Source organism: Cupressus sempervirens, chromosome 10, assembly GCF_028749045.1.
Source record: "Cupressus sempervirens isolate cs-2001-9-10 chromosome 10, ASM2874904v1, whole genome shotgun sequence".
In the NCBI taxonomy this organism is placed as follows: Eukaryota; Viridiplantae; Streptophyta; class Pinopsida; order Cupressales; family Cupressaceae; genus Cupressus; species Cupressus sempervirens.
Genome location: NC_143127.1, coordinates 993,968,438 through 993,988,023, shown reverse-complemented (window position 1 = coordinate 993,988,023; position 19,586 = coordinate 993,968,438). Strand labels below are relative to the sequence as shown.

The window sequence follows — 19,586 nt, the reverse complement described above, 5'->3', positions numbered from 1 at the left end:
TAACACCCCCCCATAAGCGAAGCTTAGGTGGATGCAAACCTAGCAAAGCTATGAAAGCAGGAAAATGGGTCCCGGCAACAAGGCCTGATCAAGTACCCAATACAAGAAAAAGAACTAGATGAAGGAAACTAAGCCTCTAATCTAGGAAATGTCCCAAAGAGAGTAACAAAAAAGAGCATGAAGCATCTCCGAAGCATGAAGCTGCAAACACTGTCAGAAGAAACTGCTGGAACCCTCATTGAAATAGTGCATGGCCAGGTAGAGAAGACAAAGTCTGAAGAGCTGATCAATCGAAGAGGTGACCTCCAAAGGTAGGAATGAATGAGTGTCTATATAGTAGATGAACCATCTCATCGAAATGCATAGGTGCCTAGCCACTGCATCCACCTAGTACATAGGAACAAAAACTGAATACGTAGATCACTCAACTAAACCAAAGAAGCAATAGAGCCAACAGGTGAACCCCCCCATAATGTTGAACAGGGAGAGGGGTGACAAGAACACTGAAATGCAATGCCAAAAACATCTGCAAGAAGAAGAATTAGGAACACCAATAGTGCAATAGAAGTACAAGCACAGGATAAAGGGCGGTGTCACCGACACATTGCATGGGATAATGTCATGGAAGAAAAATTCACTTGACAAAGGTGGATGAGCACAAAATGGAAAAACATCATGACCCCCCATGGCACTTTATAACTGAGTGCGAGTACAAACAAACACAAGGTGTACAAGATCCCAGATATGCAAAAGTAGGCACTTTATCTCAGTGTGTTTACAGAAAAAGGAATGCAACAGAATAGAAGCATACAATGCTTAGAAGTCAGAAAGATGAGTGAGCCAAAAGAACAGAAGAAGAGATTCCAAGACCTGTAGAATCCAAGTAATCCACCAGAGTGCGAAAGTGCAAAACTCGAAGGAGAAAGAACCTGGAGTAGAATCTGGATAAAAGACCTCTACAACTGAATAACTCATAGAACTAGCTTTCCAACGATATCTGGCGAGCCTAGAAAAGAGTCTAAATGAGCGAGATATGGCTCCCAGAAGGCAAAATAGAACATCTGGCTTTGACTGCCAAAACAGGCAACCAGACTGTAAAAAAAAAAAAAAAAAAACATGTACCATCATCTCTGTCTCAAAACTAGTTTTCTGACACATTTTCTCGGATTGAAAAAATACGTCTGTATGCTCAAGTTATGGAAGAAAAACCAACAGGGCCTCCTCATGAAGAGCATATGCTAAAAGTGAAACTTGGGCATAATAATCAAGGAAAAAAATAGCACCATTGCAATCTACTAGAAAAATCATGCACTTTCAAAAAAAGAATCACCTCGATATGAGGTCGTATGAGAAAGTTCTGATCCTCTGAAGTTTTCAAAACGAGAACTGTGCACAGTCATGACTGAGAATCTGCAATTTCTGAAGAATTCATGCATGGAAATCAAAAAACAACTCCACTAATGGATAGAGCACAAAAAAATAGCCAAGTTCATAACAAGAATCATCAAAATCAGAGTCCATATGAGCAAGATTGAGACATTTGAAAATTGCGTTCAAATCTGCGACTACCAACAGAGAGGGGTATGGCTGTAGCCTTTCATGCTTGATTTTGGAAAATATACAGCTTGCATGCAAAATCTAAAAGATACCCAGAAAGTGTTTTTCTTTTTGATGTACAGAAGATGCCGCTGTAGTGTAAATTGGATGCCTTTAACAATAAAAAACGGCTCCAAAAATTTAAAAACGACCCCAGCAACCAAAATATGACATGAAAATGCTGGATCAGCTTCCTAAGTCCATCAATGGTATGCTGGAACCTGCAATACTAATTGAAAACTTTAAATATGCAAGTTGGTTGTCCGATTTGAGATTGAAACCCCAAAGAAAAACCATTTTTGTCAAAAAATTTCTGATTCTCAGGATCATCCAAATATGCAAGAGAAGAGCATACTTCATTTTTCAAAAAAACTACAATAAATTTTATTAGCCCCTCCCAAATCTCTCAAATAAGGAAACTAAAATCTACTCTTGCACATAGAAAAGCTCTGATATCATGTTAGAATTTGATAAAATTAATAGCCCAGAAAACTAGTGCAAAGAATAAATATCTAAACTATGAATGCAAATGATACAAAATCAAAATAGCATCATAGAGTTAGTCTCCAAGAGAGTAATGCAAATGCTGGAAGCAAAATAGCATTAAGAGGATGCAAAAACAAGAGATACAAATACAAGCCAAGTAGCATGCTTATATAGGCTAGGAAGAGGGAGGAGGTGACAACACCAACCAATGAGGAGCAACCATCTATTAGACTAAAGATAGCAAAGTATCTTCCCAAGATATCTAATGGATGCTCACATGTAGGAAGGTGACACCTCACAACCATTCACCTAATAAGACATGCTTTATTAACCTAAGCGAGATTATTAAAAGTGTAGGAAAAATAAAAAACTACACTAACAAAAATATCTTATCTCCAAACCACACTAAAAGGTCCTATAGTAATAGGCCACACCCAGGTTATCTTGTGTTGCTTCCTTACTTTGTCATATGTAGATAAGAGTTGTTGTGCTATCTCCAGCAATATGCACCTATCACACAGATACCTGGGGAGCTTCTTGGGATTGACAGTCATACATGCTACCCTCAAATAAGTGAATGTCCTATATTAGATGTAATAGGTGCCAATTTTTGAAATCTTTGCCACTACCTCATCTGAAATCCTTTTTGCATAATCCCCTTCAACGAACTGAATAATTGCAAAAATAAAGGCATCATTCACAATTCTATATTTCTTGTTGTGTTCTGGAATCTTTTTCTTTATCAACTGGGGGTATACTATAGGGCCACATGTTTGCATCTTGCATGCTACCCTATTTGAACAGTCCCAAATAATCTGTTACTCTCGCAGCTAACAAGTACACCAAATAGGATGTCATATAGAACTTACAGTTATTCTTGATTGTCATTAGTTGCTTGTCAAAGTTCTCACTAAGAATTGAAGCCCAATCAATTGGTATATTCACTGTTCTAATAGTCTCAATGAAGTGTAACATCCATATTTTCAGGTGTCCTAATGTCGGAAACCCCATGACTCTACTCAAAATTATTATAGCATATTCAATATCCTCTTTCATATAGCCCCTTGTCATGTCCACTTTTCCTACTTTGCGTCTGAGAGGAGTCTTCTCAATAAGATACAAAGATTGAATGATTTATGATGCTTCCACTACATGTTCTTTATACCACCTTTCCACATAATGATATGTCTATCTGATATATTGATATGCCCTTGGAAGATGGAATACATTTTCTATATTCTTAGGTATGAGATCTAGCATGATCTCTCTAGTTATACTCTCCATGACCCTTTCTTTGGAGACATAGTTTTCTACTAGTGTCATGATCAACTCCAAGGATTGTACCAATACTGAGTGTGATGCTATGTAAATTAGCCCTGATCTGAGAAGAGAAGATATCATCAAAGACCTCTCGGTAGGTTTTTTGCACAACCCTAGGAAGGCATTCCAATTGGTATGGTCAATTTCAGTGTCCCAGATCTTCGAATAGTCATCTTGGAAGTGTGACTTTGCAGGAACACCCTGAAACTTGAAAACCATTGGTTTCAAGACCATCTTTGTAGTGAGGGAGGACGATGAAGAAGCCATTGAATATGCACAAAATTAAAAATCCATTAGTATGGAACCAAAGAAAAATCAATAATATAAACCCTAATAATGACCAAAATATGACCCAAAAACCCTAATTACTAAAAGACATAAAAAAAACTCATTTATAACCCTAATAGGCAAAAGGAGTGCACCTAGAGCACCTCAGAGGTGTGCTAGGAACATTCCCCTATATTTAAGCCTTTATTACTAAGGGCATGCACCTAGTACACCTCATGGGGTGCAATAAATGTGCACCCTTTACTTCGCTAAGGGATGCTTAGTCTTAGTGAAGGTGTGTAACTGCACACCTTCTACTAGGTGTTAGTGTTCATTTGTTTAGTTTTTATTTTATTTTAAAGTTTTTACTTAATACAAAGGTGTGCACCTACCGCACCTCAAGAGGTGCGCAAGGTGCACACCTTTGTCTAGGCTTATTAAACATTGTGTGCTTTATATAGGTGAGGGAAGAAGATCAGGTAGAGTGGAAGAGTGGTGCACCTAAGGAGCTACGTCAGTACAGGTGCACAGAGCTAGAGATAGGAAATGAAGGTGAGAAGGGGTGGGGGGTCCCAGGTTTTATAGACCTAGGGCTTGGTGCACCTCTTGGAGGTGCACACCTATGTAGGTGCATAGGTGCGTACTTCCAAGAGTGAAGCACTTTCCAGTGTGACTTAGTGCACTAGTGCACTTGCTGAGGTGCACTAGGTGTGCTAGCACACATCTCTATACACAAAAACTTAATTTTCTCCCTCAGAATTCTATTTTTCAAAATTTGGGTTTTCAGGTTGGGATTCAGATTGGCCAAAGACATTAGGAAAAACCCTAAAAAAGACTCAGACCCTAGACTAGGGATTCAAAAAGCTAAAAAAAGAAAGTAGGGGGTTCCCATTTCTAGGAAAAATGGGGCATGCATTGTGAAACCATAACAATATGGATAGAAGGAAACTAGAAAATACCATAGTCAAGAATATGATTTTGCAGAATAAGAGATTTGATAGCATTCAAAATAAGATTCTAGAGGACCTATATAATAGGTTATTAAATAGAAAGAAAAGAGTGACTAAGGAGGACACTAAGTTAAGAGAGACTATGATCAATAAGTTATGCGAAGTTAACTCTAAGGAGGACTCAGACAAAATTTTGAAGGGTATTGAGCCATTGCTAAGGAACAAAGAAGAGAAATTCTTCTAATGGGAGGCACCTATGAGAATGTGAGAAAGGAAATAGAGGAGGTCATTGAGAAATACATGACCTCAGTGCCTACAGTAGCAGAGGTGGGTGTGCAATCCAAACCTAAGAGACCAACTTATGTAAAAGCAAGTACAGCTTCCAGTGATGAGGAAGAAGTAGAAGAGACATAGCAGGTACCCTCACCATCACACATTGTTATGGGTATCGAATCCATGCAAGTGGACAACACATAACTATGGATGAAAATGAGAATCTTTATGCAACATTTGGCCAATCAATTGTTGGCAAGATCACAACATACACCAGCTCTAGTGATGATGATGAAGAAGAGGAAAAGAAGAAACAAGCTAAGGAGAAGAGAAGAAGAAAAGAGAAAGGAATAGAATAAGAAAGAAGAAGAGAAGAAGAAAGAAATAGAGAGGTTAACAGAGGAAAAGATGATAGAAGAGGAAAATAAAAAGCAAGAAGAAGAAGAAAAATTGAAGAAAGAAGTTGAGAGACTGGAAGAAGAGAGGAAGAAGGATGAGGAAGAGAAAAAGAGTGTTGAACTAAAAGAAGTTAAACTCATTCCAACAATAACTCTAGTAACAACAAAAACAATAGTAGTAGTACCATCTGATGATGATGATGATCAAAAGGGACTAATGAGTTCTTTGAGCAAGTTGCTCCAAAAGAACAAATCTGTGAAGTCTTTGGAGAAGACACTAACTAAAGTCTTGGACAAAATATAGCAGATAGTTACCAAAACTATGGCTAATCTAGACTTGCAATTGAAAGAAAAGGGATTCATAAAGACCTTTAATGAAGAATTCACAACATTATCTGAGGTAGCTTCAATGCAAGCACATGTCAAGCATGATGCAACACTTTTTGATATAGTGTGCACAAATGTGACAAATGACTTGAAGGCACTTGATGTAAGCATCAAGGAGTTAAGGAAACACATTGATGAAGGTAAGAAGTTGTATGGACAGTGTGCGCTATCATACAAGTACCTGCTAGACTTTGAGAGTCAAATAAAGGGTAAGTTGAGTGATCTTGACACATTCATTGCAAAATTATAGCTCCCTGAGACTCGTATTGAGGACTATGGAACAAAAGTGGAGAACATTCATAATGTGATTAGAGGTTTGGAGTTTGATAAGGAAAAGGTAGCAAAAATATTCTCTACTCTTAGAGAAATCCTATCACCAAAGATCAACATTTTATAGAGGCAACTGGAGGAATTTCTTGCAACAAAGACTTCCTATGATAAGTTTTCCTATACTGACTTGAGTGCAATTGGAGTGGCATCTTATGCACTATCCGCACTAATTAGTATCTTTGATACAATGAAGGAGAACTGGAAGAAGGAAGTGGAAAGACTGAAACTTGAATATCAAGATTGCTTTTTTAGGATATCAAGTTGATCAACAATAGGCCACAAAGTTTTTGTATACAGTTTTTGACACCTTTTTCATTTATGTGAAAGGGGGAGTAATATGTAAGGAAAATTGTGCGTATGGGAAAGGAGTATTAATATGTAAATTGTATGATTGTATATGTAAGGGGGAGTGAACTTATGTATCAATGTAAGGAGTGATAAGGAATGTAATGATCCATCAAAACATGAATAAAATTGTTATGTTTTGAAGGCAATTTTGTGTAGTTACTTTTACATGTTTTTGTTATGTATGACATTATTTTGGGACTTAACCAATTTTCCCAAATGTTTCCATCAATGCCAAAGGGGGATATTTTTGGCAATATGGTTAGCCAGATGTCTTGGTAGTTGTCATTTATGGCAACATATATTCAACATTTCATTTATGCATTTAGAGTTAGAAAATTGTCTAAGTGTTAGACAATTTGCAGTAGTATAGAGAGAAATGTGATGTGTACGGATGACTCACTTCGAGTTAGCTTATGCAAAGTTGAGGTTAGCTCTATGATATATTCATGATGACATATGCTAGTGTATAGATGTGTACAAATAGTACGATGCAAGTTATAGTTGACATACCAATACAGGTATTTGATAGAGCAGAACAAAGCATAACAAAGAATTGAGTTGTACAACTTAAGGAATTATTTTGGTCACAAAATAATTACTAAGTCATAATGAGAAGACTTTGTGGATCAAGAAAAAAACCATAGGTACAGCTAGCCGTGTCCATAAGTTATTTATATTATATCACGCGTGTGAAGACATGAAGGCCGACTAAACAAAGAATTACTAATTTGCGAAGTATAAGTAGAGATCTTATCTTGCACAAAGAATGTGGAAATTGTATGATATGAAAACTATTTGTATGGATAACCTGAAAGATATATGAGCCTTATGTGATGCGAGATCTGATGTATGATCAAAGAAAGTGAAAATTATAGTAGTCAAAAAGTATTTTATGCATATCTACTCTTGTGAAGAACTTTATTGTATAAATGCATGTTAGGGAAATGTGCTCTTCTTGCATACATTGTATTTGATCTACCAACTCCTAATAGGGTTGAAGAAACTCCTAACAGGGTTGAGGCTTCTAACAAGGCCTAGTCCTCTAACAAGGACTTGAGATACAATATGTACTTCATAGACTCCTAATAAGGTCAATATCCTTAACAAGATCCTTTTGTTTAGTGAATCATCTTGTGGGTATCATCACCACTAGGGTTTTCCCTTGGCTAGGGTTTTCCTAATTAACAAATACTGGTGTTATGAGTTCTCTATGTGTATGGTTATATTTCATGTTCAACATTGTTGGTTTACTTTCATATGCAAGTTATAAAGTAATTAACAATATTTAGTTGTGGGCAAAATATTGTAGAATACTGATTCACCCCCCTCTCAGTATTATCTATTTCTAACACATTAATATTTCAAGATTGCTTTGTTAATTGAGTTACATTGGATTTCTATTTCTAACTGACCTATGAGTTATAAGAGAGTTTGTATTGACATCTAAGGGATTTGGACTTGTTTTAGTGGTAACTGATTCACCCCTTCCCCCCTCAGCTACTCCTCTTATATTTCCAACATATATAAACCCTAGAGCGCCCCTTTATGTGAGTTTTTTCCCACTAAAACATGCTAAATCAAATCTCTAATACTTCAAAGAGAAACATCAAACACTCAATCCTCTCTTGATATAAGGTCATCTCTCATGCTAAGATTGCAAAGTTACATCATAAAATGACTTATATGTTCCTTCTTAATCATTTTATGATGTGATAATGTTGGTTATTACCAAGGGACTTATGTTATTCATTCAATGGATATCAACACTCTCTTTTATAGATTTGGCTTTACAACATGCAATAAAATATAGTTTTGATCTTCAAACCTTTCCACTTCAATCCAAACTTACATTGGCTAACTTCTGCTCCTAACTACAAATGAAAGGAATCATGATTGACTTATATTCTATTAGGTGTAATATTTATTTTCAAAACTTTCCACTTCAACCAAAACTTAAATTGGCTAACCTTCACTCCTAACTACAAGTACAAGGAATCATGGATGACTTGGACTCTACTAGATGTAATCTCACCAGTGGCTTCACCCACCTAGTGCAAGCTTCTAAGGAACACTTGAATAGTTTTCAAATCAACATCTCCTTTCTAATCCCATCAAATGGATCCAAATTAAATATTCAAGATCAACTAAAGTTAAGAGCATTCAATCAAATACTTATTGCACAAGGCACTCCTATCATGAATAAGAGCCTAGTCACTCAGATTTGTTCAAGTCAAGAAAGTAAACATCCACAAAACTTAAATTCAACTAAATTAATTCAACATGAAAATAGATATAATCCAAGTGAAATATTGAGGAGACCATGCAATACTACAAAAAAATATGAAGTAATCCACCATGAAGAATCAACAAAAAATTATCAATTACTTTGACAACCATTATAGCAACAACTTCATCAAGTCTCTCCCTTAGCTAACCTACTCTAGTCTCCTACCTCTCTACTACCTCCAATGTCTAAGCTAATGAATTCCAAATGAGAAGGTCATGGTATATTATAGTAGTCCCATTACAACGAAGGGCCAAGATTGATTCAAGATTAAGGGCCAAGATTTCATCCCACGAATACCAATTAGGGTTGCCAAATTTACAATTAATTACATAGAGATTCCAATTCATGGGCCGATAAGAAAACTACAATAATTTTTATAGCCAATTAGAAAATAGGAAACTTGGTACGATTTTATTAACTATGTTGGGAATTGGGATTTTCTAATTGGAGGAGACAAATAATTGCTTCCTCATCATCCTTATCTTGTGCTTGAGGTCTTGGTTTGTAGAAGGTGTTTGTAAAAATTATATATATTTATTTCTCAATTGTTAGAAAGTATCTTTCAACATTTCAGATTTTCCCCATCCTTTGAAATTTCCTAATGGAATTGACTTGAATTACTTGGGTAGAAGCAAGGACTTGGGTCACAATTCCACAGAAGTCTGGGGATTGAGATCGTGCTCGTTTAGAAATGGGTGCTCATTTTTAAAAAATGGGTACCTGTTTTAGGCTCGGGCACCTGATCCTAAATTTAAAAAATGGGCACCCCGTTTTTTAAAAAATCAGGTACCCATTTTTTATTTTCAAAAAATGGGTACCAATTTTTGAAAACGTAAAAAAAATGTACTTTTTAGAAATGGGTACCCGTTTTTGAAAAGTAAAAATGGGTACCTATTTCTAAAAATTTAAAATTTTGTTTTTTGGGGGGATTTTGTCTGTCGATTTGACATTTTCAAAACGGGTACCCATTTTTCGAATTTCAAATAATGGGTGCCTATTTCTTATAACATTGGGTGGGATTTTGTCTCCCACTTTGGATTTTGGTTCAAGATAGGCTTGGTGAGACCAAGCCTATGCCTTGACCTCTCAAGATTTGGCTAAGGCATTGAACTAACAAATTTATGCCTTGCCATAATTTTTAGAGGGTCTTCCTGATCAATTTTTTTTATGAAACAAAAACCCATTAGAGCTCTCACTATCTTGATTTTAGAAATATAAATTTTATAGTGCTATGATTTTATTTACTATTTTTGTATTATTTTTTAATGAAAGGTGGTACCTAAATGTAAAATAGTGAAGAGTTTAATAAATTTTTTATTTTATAACTTTTCTTAAATTAATTAATTTGTCATCAATCTATATACGATTCTTTTGAGGTTTTTTTTTTTTTTTTTTTTGAAAAAGTGAAAATTTGATCAATTTATGGTGTCTGTACACGAGAGGTTCTAAAATTTACCTATATAGCCAATTAATAATTTTAAAAAAAATATTCAATAAAAAATTAAGGAAAAATATTGTCATCAACCTTAGGTGTATTAAGTAACTCACTTTAAAAGGATTTATGAAAATTCATTTATTTGTTTCAAATTATGGTGTCCCTACACAAGTGTGGTATGGTCCTGAAATAGGCATTTTGAAAAAGTGGTTTTTAAAGATCCATACCAAAAACAAAGTCTATCATATGGGTACACAAATAAATTACATATTCAAAAACTAGATTCCGAACACTAAAATTTTTATTTTTGAAGTTTTTTTATATTCAATATCTAAATGCCTCAAATTTTGACATCAGTTGACAAAAAATTTCAAAAATAGGAAAAACACTTCCACTTATTTACTTGCATCTTCGTAAACCTGTGAACTTGATCTTTCTTAATTCTCCCCACTTTCCTGAATTTCCTTTTGATTTCAATCTAAATTTGTGGGTCAATATCTTGAACATGAATATTTACTTCTCACTTGATTCCTTAGGATTGATCCATCTTCTTGTAATATCTACTTGGTTCTCCCCTTGAAGTCTCAAGCTCAACTTTGACATCATTTCCATCTTTTGCCTTACAAAACAAAAAGAAGGATTCATTAAGTTTGTGAAAAAAATCTAAAATAAATCCACATTAATAATAAGCAAAATGGATTTCTCTTACTCCCATAAAAAAATGAATTTCTCTTATTCAAGACTTAAGTCTTTCTATCTTCTTGAAATGATTGATGTCTCTGGTGTTTCTAGAGGCTTGGAAGAAATAGTTCTTGAGTAGAAATCCTAAGGCAAGATGATTTCCATGGTGGGAATCCTTTGGTCATAGGATTTATACCAAGAATGATAAAAATTCATCATAATTTTAGTCACTTAGCATTTAAATTTATTTCTCACACCTCTCCAATTTGACCATTTGATTTTCCTTGCATTTTACATGAGGAAAATAAGAGTAAAAGGAAAGGGGTAAATTCCACACCAGGAGGATTATTGTGATGGGAATCCTTTGCAATGAGAATTTCCACTATTGAGAATTTTTTTGTTAGAGGATATCCACCAAACATGATTTAACTTCCCCTTCAACAAATTTCAACACTTCACTTTCACCTCAATTTGTCATTCTTTACCTATAACACTTGCTCATAGTCAATTTTGACACAAAGTAAAAAGGGAGACATTTTTGTTTGAGATGATTGATGTGGTGGAAATCCTATGGTCAGAGGATTTCCGCCAAACATGATTTTACATCTCTCTACCTTAAAACTCATCTTATTTATGTGATGTCCCCATTTTGACATATAATTTTATATTAAATAAGTATTATATACAAAGTTTATAATATTAAAATAATCGATAATGTATATAAAATATTATAATTATACTAAGATGAAAATATAAATTATTATATATATCATAATAATGTAATTATCAATATTATTATATACATGTACATATATATATATATATATATATATATATATATATATATATATATATATATATATATATATAATTATATATTATTATATATTTATATATAATAAGATATTTACGTCATAGATAATTAATATATATCTGTATGACAATAGTATATGATATTATATCTTTGTTACATATTAAAATAATATAATATATAATTATATATAATTAATATTAATATATATTATTAATATAAAAATATATAATCATATATATTTATAATATAATTCTTTTATTAATATAATTAATGAAAGGGCACGACTCTTGGAAATATGCCTATAAATATAGGTTACTGAATAATGAAATGCATCAGATAAGCACATTATTACGAAATGGATACAGAATAGAAGGAAAAATCCAAAATGTCCTAAAAATGGGACATTACAAGTGGTATCAAAGCAATGCTCCTACTAGCCTGTGGAACAATATACATGAAAGGATTGATTGGAAATAAGAGTAAGTGACTGAAGCAAAAATTTGTATGGACAACAATATTGGTAATAATATGCAATTTCTATAAGTCTAGGACTGTTGGATTTGCTAGGAACCTTTATGTGAAGCATGAAATCTATTTGGAGGAGCTATACAAACCTAGGGCAGGTCAAACAAGCTAAAGAGGGTCAAATGTATTTAGAAAAATATCTTTTACGTGCCTGAGATTATCTAGAATTGAGCCATACTAGACAAAAACTCTGTCTAAAGTACAAACCACAAATTTATGGAAAGATAATGATATTACCTCGATCATGAGCAACCAATTTTCCAGAAAGTTCTTCAAAAATTTGTTCTAATAGGCATGATTTTTTTTTTTTACAATGGAGTCGCCAATCTCTGAGTAGCAGAGAAAATGAATATTGTAGCTTGAAAAACCAAAGTATTCTTCCTCTTAGTCACCAAAAACATGAGCTGGGAACCTAAATGATAAGAACTTTCAAATCTTTCAAACTCTGATATAAAATAGGTTCTTTAAAAGACACAGAGTCACCAATCTCAAGCAGAGATAACAATAATAAATTGAAAAAACAATCTCTAGCACTGATTTTCTTATCCAACTCCCCAGCGGAGTCGCCAAAAATTTGTTGGTAAACAGATTGTTTTTCTTCTTTTCCTCTTTTTATGTGCCCAAACTTATAATGAAGAACAACTTTACACAACAGTTGGGAAACCGTTTCTAAGAATATCTAGTTTCCCTCTGAATTGAGGTACAGCTCCCTATGTAAATGATATTCAATGAATCATGTTTTATCTCTAATTCCTACAACGGGGTATGTTCTTAACCAGAGAACAGCAGAGGCAAAACCAAGTTAATCCTATCCAAAACTAACTCAGGCAGATTTACATTCTCATCCTATCCAATTTCAGGAACTCACACATCCTATGACTTCCCAACACTGGTGATGCAAGAATGCTATTTGTTATGCAAATACAATGACATGAGATAAAAAAATGAAGATTGAACATTCAAACATTTGCAATAGGATCAGTTGACAGTACTCTGATCTATCTCCCAATCACCATTTGACCAAGAATATAAGAAAGTGCTCAAAACTGATCATAACAATGCTTTGATTGAAAGTAATCAGAAAAGTGTTGCCCAAATACTATGATTCATAACAAAACCTTTCCTTGTTTTAAACACACTGACACAATACTCTGATCATATTTGCCTGCAGACTATAGCCAAACCTATTACAAAGAAAATTGAACATTTATCTCAATACATGAATGAAATTATAGAAATTAAACATGCTCTCCCCTCCACTCCAACTCTCTGACTGTTGCTGAAAAGAAGAACCCCCCTATGCACTCATTTACTGTCACCTTTTATCCTTTCTGATGTCGGTTCTCATTTTGTTTCTAGTAACTAATTCTTGGGAGAAAACTACTTTTTAACTTTCCCCCTTTTCCTTACTTTCCAGTTCCCATGACTTTTATTTTGAATCAACTTTCACCTTTCCCCATGTCTTTTTGATTTCTTCTCTTTTATGGTCACAAGAGTAATCTTTACAATATGAGGAAGGGAAGTAACATAATCATGCTTGACATTTATAAGGAAATAAATAGATTATCAAGCACATATTTGTGTGTGTGTGTGTGTGTGTGTGTGTGTGTGTGTGTGTGTGTCAGATAACTAATCGCCCTTTAATTTTTTGATTTTCTATCACACCAATCACCACTGCATGAATGGATGAGCAAGATAAGCACCGAGAGTTAATAGAAGAATAGTCAAATAAGGAACTCGAAGAAATTCTTTATAGTAATCATTCGATAATTTTTTTATATGGCCATTAATTATAGCAGCAAATGGGATGATGCTAGTGCAATTTTCCACAGTCTCGAATGTTTTTTTATAACATGCGACCATTTGCCTATCTTCATTCCATACTTTGAAAATATGATGTGCTATTAGACCCAATGATGCTGTCAATACCATAGAGTTTCCATCCAAAGTGTATGTGCAACACACTAGATAAACTGCCTGACCATCTGAGCATGTCTTGTGATACACATAATTCCAGTTTCCCATAAATGCGTTTTAGGCTTGTCCACTGCTACTACTTACTAGGTATACTTTGTGTTTTCCATAATTGTGCTCCATCATATCTGTGATTAATGAAGTATACCACAATGCTGACTGCCAAAGGATGGGATGTTCCTACAAAAAGGACTCGAAGTGCTCATTCTCCAATTAGTCTTCTTTGAGCTCAATATACCCAATCCTGTTCCAACTTTATAACCCGTTAGGGCTCATTCCCTAGGTTTAATCCACTTGAACTACTCTGTGCATAGATTCAAGCATTTAGACTTGTCAAATGATTCCATTGTTTTACCATCATGAGTCTCTATACTCGCGAGCATTTTTGATGAAGATGGTCGAGTTTATACATCAGCAATTTCAAGCTTGAGGGTTATTCTTTTACACCATACCAGTCGAATTTCATGTATTGATGGAGAGCTTCATTTTTATTCATCCTCTGTTCATATTTATAATCAGTTAATTTTCATGTTTGAGCTTTAACCCCAAACTCTCACGCTCTTATTTTTCATTTTTGTGCTTTGCATTTGATAGCCGTAACCTAAACTACCATCATGCGGGTTTTAGAATTTAAACCATGGTTATGTGTTGTGATTCATTGATAGTCTATGTCAGCATTCATAGTATTTGATGAGGCATCCTATCAACAGACAAATATTTATTGTAACAACCCATAGCTTAAAGTTCACTTGTAGTTCTCACTAACTCCATTATACCCAGCTCGTGCACAAAGGGAACTTATATCTACAATCTCCACATTCATACATCTTCTCTTCAAATCTCCAAATTGTGTGTTTAAATTCTTGATGGTTTATTGGAGTTGTGTTGACATTCGGTCAAACACTTTGTATTCTGTTTACTCAGATCGACCTCTGAATACATGCATCTCTATACACAAGCTAGCTGCAATAATGCCACCATTGATTGAGAAAGAATACATCATTCTTAATGAGCTCGATACCAAGATGTTCCTCGAACCTGATCGAAGGAAGTATATCCATCCTTAATGCATCTGCAGCTAGCTTTTACCACTCATACCTATTTAGTTTGCATTAAATTCATATGGATCTTATAACTATAGATCCCCTTTTCTGGATGCAACTTTTTAGCATAGAACCCTTTATGAAGCAAGAACAACATATAAGTGTCAGTTGAGCTTCATATTTCAACCATTACCATAAATTCATTAATAGAATATGGGCTTTTAGGACTTCCACTGAGGCCTTCATTGTGTTCAAGGTGAGCTTGTGTTCAAACCACAGCTTGACATGCACTTGAAATGCTCCTATTAGTCACTAAACTATAATATGTTCTAATTATTGCAAGCATTTTGTTGAACACTTTACATGTATCCCATACTCTGTTTAGACCAATGGTTCGAGCACATCACTCCTCTTATTGCAGCTTGAGCTTGGTCAAAGCCAAATGCATTGACCAATGGAGTATACCAACACAACAAGAATAGAATTGACTTGGGAAAGGCTCGGTATCATATCCAACAAGCCGGTTCATAAAAGAGCTCTTGAAAACTCATTTTCTTCGTATCAAATGATGTCTCCACAAAAGATGACATTTCTTAAGGTGTTTGGAGTAAAGAGAAAGGATGATTTATAGTATCTTCATCTTACAACTATGCCTTGACATGATCATGGATACATTCTTTTATATATAATGTGTGGCTTCGAATGCTGGATTTTTCATTAGCAACTGGAATGTACAACATGAAAGGCCTTTTGATCATGAACCAAAACTTTCACAAAACTTGAACCAACCCACCCAAATTATAAATGAGAAGGCAAGAGAGAGGAAAAATAGACAAGGATAGCCTACCTATGAAGGACTTAGACCTAGACACAAATTAGACTAGACCTAACCAATATTGCAAAAAAAAATGGGTGACTTAAAGTCAGGAAACAGTTGGCTCTGACCGGGGAATATGCACTGCAAAGTGCATAGAGAATGCATCATCTCTGGTTAAACAAGTGCCTTAAGCATTGGGTTACGGAATCTAGACCAAAATCAATGAGAAAGTGCATATAGGGAGGGTGGAGAGGAGCAGGGAAGACTGAAACAAAGAGAGAGAAAACAATGATCTAACTAAGCAAGGAAAAACTACACTAGACACACCAAAATTGGAAAGAAAACTTATTTACAAAAGGTGAGGAAACCTCACCAGAAGGACCAACAATAAAGAAAGATTCATATGTGGCCATTCACAGGAAGAGAAAAGTATGAACCTCTTCTAAATAGAGGAAGATGCTTCATCAATTTGAAACAACATAGGTAATCTTTAGCTACTCCTTCACTATTGAACTTAAGCCCCAAAGCCTTTTGCAACATGATGACCCACAAGATCTTTCCAAACTGCCATGCCTCATTATAGACCTCTGATTCATCTATGCTTTCATGTACATCTTTCTTTGCATACTCAAACTTCTATGATGGAAGAAAATATTCAACATATTCTGGATGCATTACTGCAATATAATTCATTTCATTATCATCTTCATTTTCTCTGTTATCATCCTTAGTAGAGATATCAACTTTCAAATCAGAATTAACAAAATCATAACATTGCAAATCTTTTAGGAGAGAAATATCATCATACCATTTGCAATTATTGTTAAAAACAACTTTCGATTTTGAACTAGAGCTGAAAAATGCATCCCTATTTTCCACATGTTCTAACTTCTTTTGTAAAGGATAAAGACAATCATCAGGTTGTGGATATGCTATCATAAACTCTATCAGAACTGAAACATCATCTTTATATCTAGCATTTGTTAATTCTGAAAAATATTCCTTTGAATTTGAATTGACTGTAGAAGATCCACATGTAGCTGACACCATGAATTGATCATTCTTCATTTCAAGATTATGAAAGTCCTCATCTACTTCTCTATCTTCTATATGATGTTTCAACACTTCACCAGTCACTGAAATCTTTTCTTCTTCAACATCTACATTCTCAGATTTAGTAGGATAACTACTAAAACATAATGCAGCTAGCACATTAGTTTCAGGCAGATAACAACTGGAATCATAATACTTATCTATTTTTCTTTCAATTTTGCTGATCATTTCTTCAATCATATTTTCAGATTTGACCAAACATTTTTCCACTTTTTCTTCAAGACACATACATTCTAATATGGTATCATCACAAACCTTTGCAACTTGAAAGTCAGTTCCACAAAAATTTTCAATGGGATTCAACTCTTTGTGTTTTGCATTAACTATCTGATTATTCTCATCAGAGACTTCATGCAAAGGTTTGACTTTATTTTCTTCAAATCTGAAACTTTTAAAATCAAAGGTAAATGAAGGCATGAAAGAAAATTCTTTGTCAATTGTTCTTACCAATTCTTCATCATTGAGAAGGTTGTCTTCATTTGCTGAAAGTTGTGCTTCTGGGAAACCAGGCTTCTCTTCCTGTTCAGAACTCAAACCATTGGTTGATATGATCTCTTCATTCTGCTCATTGATTCTATCCACCTTAGGAATGCTTTCTGTTACTTCAATGATTTCAGCATGCTGGACCAAAACTGATTCTTTTGTTTGCAGTTCTGAGAGTGGTCCTAGATCCATACTTACGGCATCAGGCTTAGTATTAGGAGAACAAGTCTCATTTCCAACCTTAAATGATGAATCTAAAGGTGTAACTAATGACTCCACAAGAAATACTATTGAGAAGCAAGGGATAATAACAAACTTTTCTTCCTTTTGTGGTGGTTCAGGCTAGAACTGCTTTTCATGCTGATTACCATCTTCATGTTGATGGCTCATCCATGGTAATACTAAGGATGAAGAAAATTTAGGTTCTCTCAAAGCAGGGAAGATGGGAGAAGACAAAGCATCCTTTTTAGAACTCGCATCAGTGCTTTTCTATTTGAACTCCTGGAGAATGTAGAATCTCTTTTCAATCAGCTTCCATAATTCTCTAGACCGATGGTCTTGAGCTATACTCAAGTTGTTTATTGTGGCATAGCTGAAACTCTCTTTAAATTTACTCCAAAGTTGTTGAAGCATAGGATCATCATCAATCACAATCTCTTCAACAGATGGAGGAATTTGACCTCGATACATTTCTTGAGATTATTTGTACAAAAGAGTAACAGAAATCTGAATCAAATTTATGGAAAGATAATGATGTTACCTCGATCATGAGCAACCAATTTTCCAACAAGTTCTTCAAAAAAAAATTCCAATAGGCATGATCTTTTTCTTTTATAACGGAGTCGCCAATCTCTGAGTAGCAGAGAAAATGAATATTGTAGCTTGAAAAACCAAAGTATTCTTCCTCTTAGTCACCAAAAACATGAGCTGAGAACCTGAATGATAAGAACTTTCAAATCTTTCAAACTTTGATATAAAATAGGTTCTTTAAAAGACACAGAGTCACCAATCTCAAGCAGAGATAACAATAATAAACTGAAAAAACAATCTCTAGCACTGATCTTCTTGTCCAACTCCCCAGCAGAGTCACCAAAAATCTGTTGGTAAACAGATTGTTCTTCTTCTTTTCCTCTTTTTATGTGCCCAAACTTATAACGAAGAACAACTTTACACAACAATTGGGAAACCATTTCTAAGAATATCTAGTTTCCCTTTGAATTGAGGTACAACTCCTTATGTAAATGATATTCAATGAATCATGTTTTATCTCTAATTCCTACTACAGGGTATGTTCTTAACCAGAGAACAATAGAGGCAAAACCAAGCTAATCCTATCCAGAACTAACTCAGGTAGATTTAGATTCTAATCCTATCCAATTTCAGGAACTCACACATCCTATGACTTCCCAACACTGGTGATGCAAGAATGCCATTTGCTATGCAAATGCAATGACATGAGATAAAAAAATGAAGATTGAACATTCAAACATTTGCAATAGGATCAGTTGACAGTACTCTGATCTATCTCCCAATCACCATTTGACCAAGAATACAAGAAAGTGCTCAAAACTGATCATAACAATACTTTGATTGAAAGTAATCAGAAAAGTGTTGCCCAAATACTATGATTTATAACAAAACCTTTCCTTGTTTTAAACACACAGATACAATACTCCGATCATATTTGCCTGTGAACTATAGCCAAACCTATTACAAAGAAAACTGAACATTAATCTCAATACATGAATGAAATTACAGAAATTAAACGTGCTCTCCCCTCCACTCGAACTCTCTAACTGTTGCCAAAAAGAAGAACCCCCCCTATGCACTCATTTACTGTCACCTTTTATCCTTTCTGATGTCGGTTCTCATTCTATTTCTAGTAACTAATTCTTGGGAGAAAACTCCTTTTTAACTTTCCCCCTTTTCCTTACTTTCTGGTTCCCATGACTTTTATTTTGAATCAACTTTCACCTTGCCCCCATGTCTTTTCGATTTCTTCTCTTTTATGGTCACAAGAGTAATCTTTGCAATATGAGGAAGGGAAGTAACATAATCA

The 19,586-nt window shown here is 34.6% G+C and overlaps 1 pseudogene; it reads right to left on the bottom strand.

Moving 5' to 3' along the window:
• Positions 1-13,765: 13,765 nt before the first annotated feature.
• On the bottom strand, positions 13,766-14,418 carry LOC149537301 (15-cis-zeta-carotene isomerase, chloroplastic pseudogene; annotated as a pseudogene).
• Positions 14,419-19,586: the final 5,168 nt, after the last annotated feature.